This window comes from Neomonachus schauinslandi, chromosome 11, assembly GCF_002201575.2.
Source record: "Neomonachus schauinslandi chromosome 11, ASM220157v2, whole genome shotgun sequence".
Taxonomy (NCBI): Eukaryota; Metazoa; Chordata; class Mammalia; order Carnivora; family Phocidae; genus Neomonachus; species Neomonachus schauinslandi.
The window spans coordinates 56,950,638-56,958,879 of record NC_058413.1 but is presented as its reverse complement, the minus strand read 5'-3'; the positions used below and the strand labels follow the sequence as shown (position 1 = coordinate 56,958,879).

The following is an 8,242-nucleotide window of genomic DNA, read 5'->3' as shown; positions in this document are numbered from 1 at the left end:
CTCGCCCCTCACAGCATCCCCTTCTCCCGCGTCGCCGAACTGCCTCCGGCCCCCTGGCCGTCGCTGACCCCCGCCCCCCAGCCCGTCCTGAGGGGACTCCCCGGCAAGAGCAGGCTGGGGGAGGCGCCGAGCGCGGCGGCGGCGGCGGCGGCGGGAGGGAGAAAGTGAAGCGGCCCCTCGCGCACACCCGCGCGCTCACTCCCCGGCTCGACCGCCGCCACCCGGGTGGAGGAGGAGGAGGAGGAGGAGGAGGAGCGGAGTCGAGCCGAGCGAGCGCGGAAGGTGAGAGCCGGCCTCCCGCGCGGCCGCCGTGGCGTCGCAGGCTGCGGGGTTGGGGCGCGGGGGTGGGGGCGGCGCGGGTTGGGGGCCGGGGCCCATTCATTCCCTGCGGCCGGGCAGGGTAGGCGGGAGGGGGCGCCAGGTAAGGTGAGGCGGGGCGCCGCCCGGCGCGGCCGGCGGCGGCTCTTGGCGGACCAACAAAGGCCCCCTGTGCACTGCCCGGCGAGGCCGGCGGTCTCAGAAGCTGGAGACCCGGGGGGAGCCCGGGGGAGGGCCGGAGCGGGGGAGGGGCCGGGAGACCCGACAGGTCTGGGGCTGGGAGCCGCCTCCCTTGCGAACTTTGCGGTGCTCCGGCGCTAAGCCTGGCGGGCCACCGGAAAGCCTAGCAAAGCGGCGTCGATTCATTCTGCATGGAAAAAGTCCCTCCTGTTCAGGCCGGGGGGACTCACCTCTAGGGTTCACCTCCTTGAAAAGTACAGCTGGATGGAGCTTGACTTATGCAGCCCCTCCCCCACCCCGGGAATACCCTGACTTGTGGAGTTAGAAACAAACAAGGAAAGGAGACTGACAGTTACTTTATGTTCAATACTCCATTTCGAAAGACGTGATTATTACGGCCTTTACTGTCTTGAATGTTTCAGCAGCAAACATTACTGCGGGTATTTTGGAAGAATGCTTTAGAAGTTTTGGTATTTATGTGTGTTGGGAGCAAAGTGCCTCTTGTTTGTTAAACTGCTTGGATAACTGTCTTACACTTTTTCCCCAGAACTGAAAGGTTAGGGAAGGGTTAGTACTGTGGTTACCAATAAAAATTCAATTCACTAGTCTAGCCCATATTTGAAAACTTGTTCCTGAGAATAATCTTTCATTTTGCCTGCTGTGTCTTTGTCAGGAGAAAACAGGACTCAACAGTATATAGATGCCTCATTGGTCTTACCTTGTGACTTCACCTACTTACTTTGTGATCTTGAGCAGGTCACTCCCAGCCTTAAAATTCCAGGACTTTTTAAGCCCTATAAATCGGCAGGTATCCAGCACGTACTCAGCTTTGAAGAGTCCGCTGAATAATCCCGCCACTCGCCTCATTCCCCTACCCACCCCCCCAGGTCTTTGCTGGCATCTGCCTTCAAACTCCTTTCAGGCAAAACTTACTTCTCATTGGGGACCCCAGAAACCTGGCAGGATTTTTATGGCACTTGTAACATTTTTTTTGTTCCTATTTGGGAAATCCTTTATCAAGTGTATATGAAATCCACCTTGCCTCAACTGGAGACTCTACTTCTCAGAAGGGGTTTGGGCACATGGACCCTGAAGCTTATCCATATCCTTACCTATATGATCTCATGGGTTTATTGGTAAATTTGCTTACTCAGTCATTAGTTTACCCAACATTACTGGATCTGGAGCTACTATGTTTTGGGTCTCCTGCTAGGGCTATGGACATTCAGAGTCTATTAAGACATTCTGTTTTCAGAGAGCTCAAAGTCTAGTGGGTGAGTAGACATGTAAACAATGAAGGCCTGCCCTAATCTCTGGGGGGACTCCAGTTGTACAAGGAGTAATGTGCAATAATTGAGGCTGCTGGACCTGTTTTACAAGTCTTGTCCAGGCCAAAGTGAGTCTTGTGAGGAAGGTGGTGGCCTGCCTCTCATCCATAAGATAGCACTTGACGGAAAGCTTGTTCAGTTCAATTAAATATACATTTAGTAAGCACACGTTAGGAGGCCGTGTAGGCTTGGAGAAACTAGTGCTTTGTGAAAGAAGGGCCCTATGTGTCCAGAGAGATCTTTGTAAAATTATACCTGATCACATCATTTCTCCCTACTTCCCAACTAGTCATTGCCTAAAGATAAAATTTTAAACTCTTTAACATGAATGAGAAGCTCTCGGAGATCAGATTACTGCTTACCTTTGCAGCCTCACTTTCTATAACTCCTCTGCCATATTTTTTCTCATCTCTGCTTTTGCCTGGTGCTATTTTTCTCATTGGAAATGCTGGCTTCCCACCCACTATATGCCTGTGGAGAAGTGCTTGTTGGACCTCTGGGAAGCAATCCCTAAGTCACTCCTATTACTTCCATAGAATTGGTTGCTTTTCCATCCTCTGGGTCATGTACATACCAGTCTCAGAGCTCTCTATAGTATTCTATTGCAATTATTTGAGTCCCCCCCCTCCCCACATTAGCCTGTGAATTTCTTTTTTTTTTTTTAAGATTTTATTTATTTATTTGAGAGAGAGAGAGAGAGAGAGCATGAGAAGGGAGAGGGTCAGAGGGAGAAGCAGACTCCCCACTGAGCAGGGAGCCTGATGCGGGACTGGATCCCGGGACTCCAGGATCATGACCTGAGCTGAAGGCAGTCGCTTAACCAACTGAGCCACCCAGGTGCCCTAGCCTGTAAATTTCTTGAGGGCAGGATCTGTTTAATTTTAGTGACTAGCAGAGTTCTTGGCACTGAATATATTTTTGAAATGAATGAATATATAAAGAAGTAAATCAAGACCTATGGAATAGAGGCTTCCTAATCTGTTGGGTTAGAACAGTTAGCTCCAAGTGCCGTCCCTACACCAACAGCATCAACATAATCTGGGAATTTGATAGAATTGCAAATTACTTTTCCCATCCTGGACCTACAGATGAAAAACTGGGGATGGGGCCCCCAAACCTCTGCTTTAACAAGCCCTCCAGGTGATTCTGACACTTGCTAAAGTTTGAAAACCACTGGGTTAAAAGATCTGTTTTTGATAAGACCAGCTCCTTGCCAGCTCCTTCCCACTCTTTCCTTCTGTACTCTTGCTCGCTCTCTCCCTCCCTTCTTTTTCTTCTTTAGCACTTACTGCCTGCCATTCCATCCCATCTGTCAGTCATGTATCTTTTGCCACTAGATTGAAAGCTTCCTGAGAGCATTTTGTCTGTTTTGTTTGCTACCCTATTGCCGATGCCTAGAGCAGTGACTGCATATAGCAGGCTCTCAAATATTTGTTGAATGAAAAATATAAGAGGATTTAGTCCTGTTTACAGCCAGCTGTTATACTGGGATTTTATTTAAGAATAGTTCTCAGAATGAAGAGGAACCATACTCCAATATGCAAATCCAAGTGGATTCTAACATTTTGGGGGATTTGTTTTAGACTGAGCTTTTCTTCTGTTTTACATCTGTCCTTCTCCACCAAAGCCTGCAGTATTTTTCAGCTAGAGTTCTTTTACCTGAAAACTGCTTTTGAAATATCTTAGGCTAGGATTGTTTCTTGGGAATTTGCAACCTGGTTTTGCAGATCTAAATAAGTGCCCTAACTTTTGAGTCTTTTGACTTGAAACTGTCTCTTCCGGATCTTCTGTGGTTTTTGTCTTTCTCTAGTGATACTTAAAGCCATACAAGGGCCCCGTTTGACTCCACACAAAGGTTTCTCTTCCTTATAAAGCTCTTAAAATATTTTGTTTCTTTCACTTTCCTATTAGCCCCAAGATACCATATCCAGTTTCTCCTTTCCTAACTTCCCTCTGAGAGATTGGCTTCATTTGTTCATTTATTTATAAACACTTATGGAGTCTTTCTCTACCAAGTGCAAGTCCCCTTGCTGGGACAGGATGTTCAGGTATGCATAGGATGCGGTTCAAGTCCTCAAGGTGTTAAAGATATTACAATATGGTATGATAAGTGCTGTAGTGCTGAAATGATGAAATAGAGGGGTAAAAAAGTGATGTATACTCGTGAAGATGGGACAAATTTGTCTTTCTAATTTTTTTTTCTCAGTTAAGGAATAGTTTATCAAATAAGTATCATTTTGATAAGCAGATCTTTAAAAAATTTTAATTAAGAGATCAATGGCTTTGTTGGGGAAAGTGAAAAGAAAAATCAAGATGGAATCAATAGTTGCTAATTTGAGACAATGCTCAATTCCGTTGTGGCTGGTTTTAATGAATTTTTCTCCCCCCCCCCCCCACTTTTTTTATCTTTCTAAACCATAACCAGAAAGTAGGGGGGAAAAACTTTTATTTTTGTAAAGAGAGAAGCTTAAGGTTTTCATTTTTTTTTTTTTAAAGATTTTATTTATTTATTTGAGAGAGAGAATGAGAGAGAGCATGAGGGGTCAGAGGGAGAGGCAGACTCCCTGCCGAGCAGGGAGCCCGATGCGGGACTCGATCCCGGGACTCCAGGATCATGACCTGAGCCGAAGGCAGTCGCTTAACCAACTGAGCCACCCAAGCGCCCCAAGCTTAAGGTTTTCAAAAGCATATACTATTTCATAGATGTCATTTTAATTCCTAAGGACTAATGTTGTAATTTGGGGTGGGAGGAATGGTCAGGGAAACTTAATTTGGTCTCTTATTACTGTATGACCTTATGGAAGTATTTTTATCTCTGTTCCTTTTGTCCAACTGTAAGATGGGGATAGTAACAGTTGCTATGACTAGCTTATAAGGTTACAAAGCAACTTAATAAAATACTGAATATAAAGGAAACTTTGGAGAGTGTAATTTGTTAGCAGTTGTTAGGTGGTGGTAAACTTTATTGAACACCTGTTATGTACCAGACATTATGTGAGTTGTTTTCTCCAATCTTCAAAATAAGCATTTAAGATGATTACTGGTATCTCTGTTTAATGGATAAGGAGGTTGAAGCTCAAACTGGCAACAAGAACCTGTTCAAGATTTTGCTGAAAGTAAGTGGTAGACCTCCATTCTAGTTCATATTCACCTGATACCAGCAATTATGAGTTATGTTCATTACCCAGGCTGCTTTAATTTTTCTGTGTAGAGGAGACAATACAGGAATGTTTTACACGTATATTGCTGTGAGAGTTAAAATAAATTTTTTTCTTCATTTAGCCTGCTCTCTTTTTTTGTGCACAGAAAGACTGGTGAAGAGAGTTTTACATGCATTTACATTTATCATTCATACAGGGAAAAGAATAACATCTTTCCCTGGTGTTTTTTGTTTAGTCTTCACAACAGCCCCATGAGATAGGTATTTCCATTTTACGAGTTAGGAGACTGGATTATAGAAGTCTTGGTTTGCTCAAAGGCACATCATTAGCAAATGACTAAATATTGGTTTAGAACTACATTTTTGAATCTCAGTGTAGTACTTCACTTTTGCCACTATATCATATTGCCTTTTAAACTATCAAACTAAACTTTGGAGCACTAGAAATGTCCTTTTAGATTGCTTCCTAATCCCTTTAGCCTTTTCCCCCTAAGAAAATTCTGACTGAAGTCCAGAGTTTGAACTACAAAAACATAATTGCTGGTAAAACTATGTCAGATGGTCATGATAATACAGACTCACAAGATAACATTTTACCACTGAAGCTGAGAGATCAGACTTAATCCAGCGTTCTGAGTCACCACTGCCTGAATATTCATTTCCCTTTGCCGTCATAAATTTATTAACATCATGTCATACATTTTTCTACTCTTGTATTAAGCTTTACTTTTCATAAGTAACTTCCTCCACCATTCTATCCTTCTAGTCTTTGAGATGGGGGAAATGATCTATGTGCTAGGATCCTCCAGATTATCCCCTCTCTAAGAATAGTGTGATAATAATCCTAGAAAGAACCAGAAGCTCATTGATCCCTCATTAATATGATTTTGTTTGGTATTAATTCTCTAAAGTTGATCTAAGTCTTAGTTATAACAAGTCCATTAATGTCTTGGCTCTTACTCCATGGTGTCAGGGTGAGGTAATTTGCATGCAGCATTGGTAAGTTCACTCTTGTGTTTGGGACTTTCTTCCTCCACTTTTCTACTTCCAGACCTCTCCAGTGTCCCTTGCAGACTATTTAAGTACCAAGTGAGGCTGGTAAGAACATTTTTTTCCTTTACAGGATCTGCCTTTTGACTCTTTCGGGATGATAAATGACGGTGACAATATATGTGGGTTCCACCCTCCTCTGCCTGCCTATATCTTCAAGGCCTAGCTTTTTTAATTCTCTCCCTGATTCCCAAGAAGCTGGGATCCATGTCTTTCTCATTTGAACCCTTGTCTGCATGTACTTGGTATGTTGCTGCAATATTACCTGTCACTTTCTAGGGAAGGAGATAGATATAGAAGGGAGAGCATTAAATTTGAAGTTAGGCAAAGACCTATTTGGACACTTATTTAAATATCTATTTCTTAGTTTGGAAAATAGAAATAACACCTAACTCACAGAGTTGTGAAGATTCAATTAATAATATATGTGAAAATGAATATTGTGTGCCTGAAACTAATATAACACTGTATGTTAATGATACTGGATTAAAAAATTAATATATGTGAAAATGAATTGTAGGATGTTAAGCTATGTAGATGTTGGGTAGAATTGTTATAATTTAATGACTTCAATTGTTTGTAGCAGTGGTTTTGAATTTTGGCTATGCATCTGAACTACTTGTGAAGATGTAAAAAAAAAAGAAATATTGTTGCCTGGGCTCTAAGGTCTAATCAAAATCTCTTGGAATTTCTATTTTTGAAGGTTTATAGGTGATTTTGATATGCAGCCAAGATTGAGTATTGCTTTATATTATAATATTTTGCATAAAAGTCTTAGGTACCTACCATATGAAAACTAATGTTTTAATTGTCATTTAAGTTTCATTTGCTAAACACATATTAAGCATCAGGCATTGTCAGGGGCTCTGAAGAAATAGATGAATCATATCTGGTCCCTACCCTTAAGCTTATAGTTGAGAAACAGACATGTCCATAGATAATTATATTGAGACAAAAATGACATGTGGAGATACAGGCTCATGCTATGTAAAGACAGAGGAAAGGCATCTACTCCACCTGAAATGAGGGTGGTCTGGCAAGCCTTCTTAATGCAAGTGACAGCTTAAGTTTTGTTCTGAGAGACGAACAGGGGTTAACCAAGCACAGTTGGGGAGGGGTGGGAAGAGAGGAGAGAGGAAGCACCTTCCTGGAAGAGAGCAGCATGAGGGCTGGCAGGCTTGAGAGCATGTTTGGGGAACTCTGAGTATTTTAGTATGCTTAAAGAGCAGGGTACAAGGTGGGGAGTGGTAAGAGCAGAGAGGAAGCAAGGCCTGGATGGTGAAGGGCCTCTAGTGTACAAAATATTTTCACTAATATTGTCTCATTTTATTTTTTCAACAACTCTGTGGATTAGTTAGGACAGGTATTGTTTTAGCTCCATATTACAGAATAGGAAACAGAGGTTAATTGAATTGAGGCTATACAGCAGCACAGCTATGATTTGAAGCCAGGGCCTTTAGGCTCTTGAGAATACAGAGGAATAAAAGAAAAAAGAAAAAAAAAACAAACCAACAAACCTTTTATTGTGGAAATGTAGCCAATAGTATCATTTCATCTGTTTTTTAATGTTTTTAAGAAATGAGTTTGGGTTGGTGATCTCCCTGTTTCCCAGCCACCTGCTTCCCCCAACGTCATTGTTCACTGGGGAAAAATGAGATCGAGAACAAATCAACATCATCAGCCTCATTACAACTGACCTTTTACCAAGGACTTTCATGGTACCAAGTACTTTACATTTGATTTTTCCCTCTACTCCTCAAAATAATCCTGTAAGAGGTATGCTGTTTTATACTCATTTTATAGATGAGGAAATTTAGGAGCAGAAAGATCAAGCTGGGATTTGAAGACTTTTTTATGATTATTACTGTGTGACATTGGCAAATCACTTAACCACTCTGAGCCTCAGTTTTCCTTAGCTGTTTTATAGATGCATTAAATCTGATCCTAACTTCCCCAGCTCAAATATTTTGTGACAGTGATTTTTTACCTTCATGCCTCCTCCTCTCTGCCTTCACCCTTGTTCTGTAATACACTAGGACATAGTCCATCATTAACAGTGTTTTAGTATGGAAATAATTCTCAGTGGGCTAGAGGTCAGGGAATGGGTACAGTGGGACCTGATATAGTGGAGGGACTCTTAGTCCCCCTATCACCTGTTAGAGAATTACTATTTTTATAAGATTTTCTTCCATTTAAGATTATTTTC

The 8,242-nt window shown here is 42.3% G+C and overlaps 1 protein-coding gene across 1 annotated transcript in view; it reads left to right on the top strand.

Annotated features, from left to right (window-relative positions):
- Window positions 1-260: 260 nt before the first annotated feature.
- The window catches only part of PAK1 (p21 (RAC1) activated kinase 1), a 139,969-nt gene continuing 131,987 nt past the window's right edge, over window positions 261-8,242 (top strand). The window contains exon 1 of the mRNA XM_021704727.1: window positions 261-282. The gene's annotated coding sequence lies outside the window, so the exon portion shown is untranslated. The remainder of the gene's footprint in view (window positions 283-8,242) is intronic.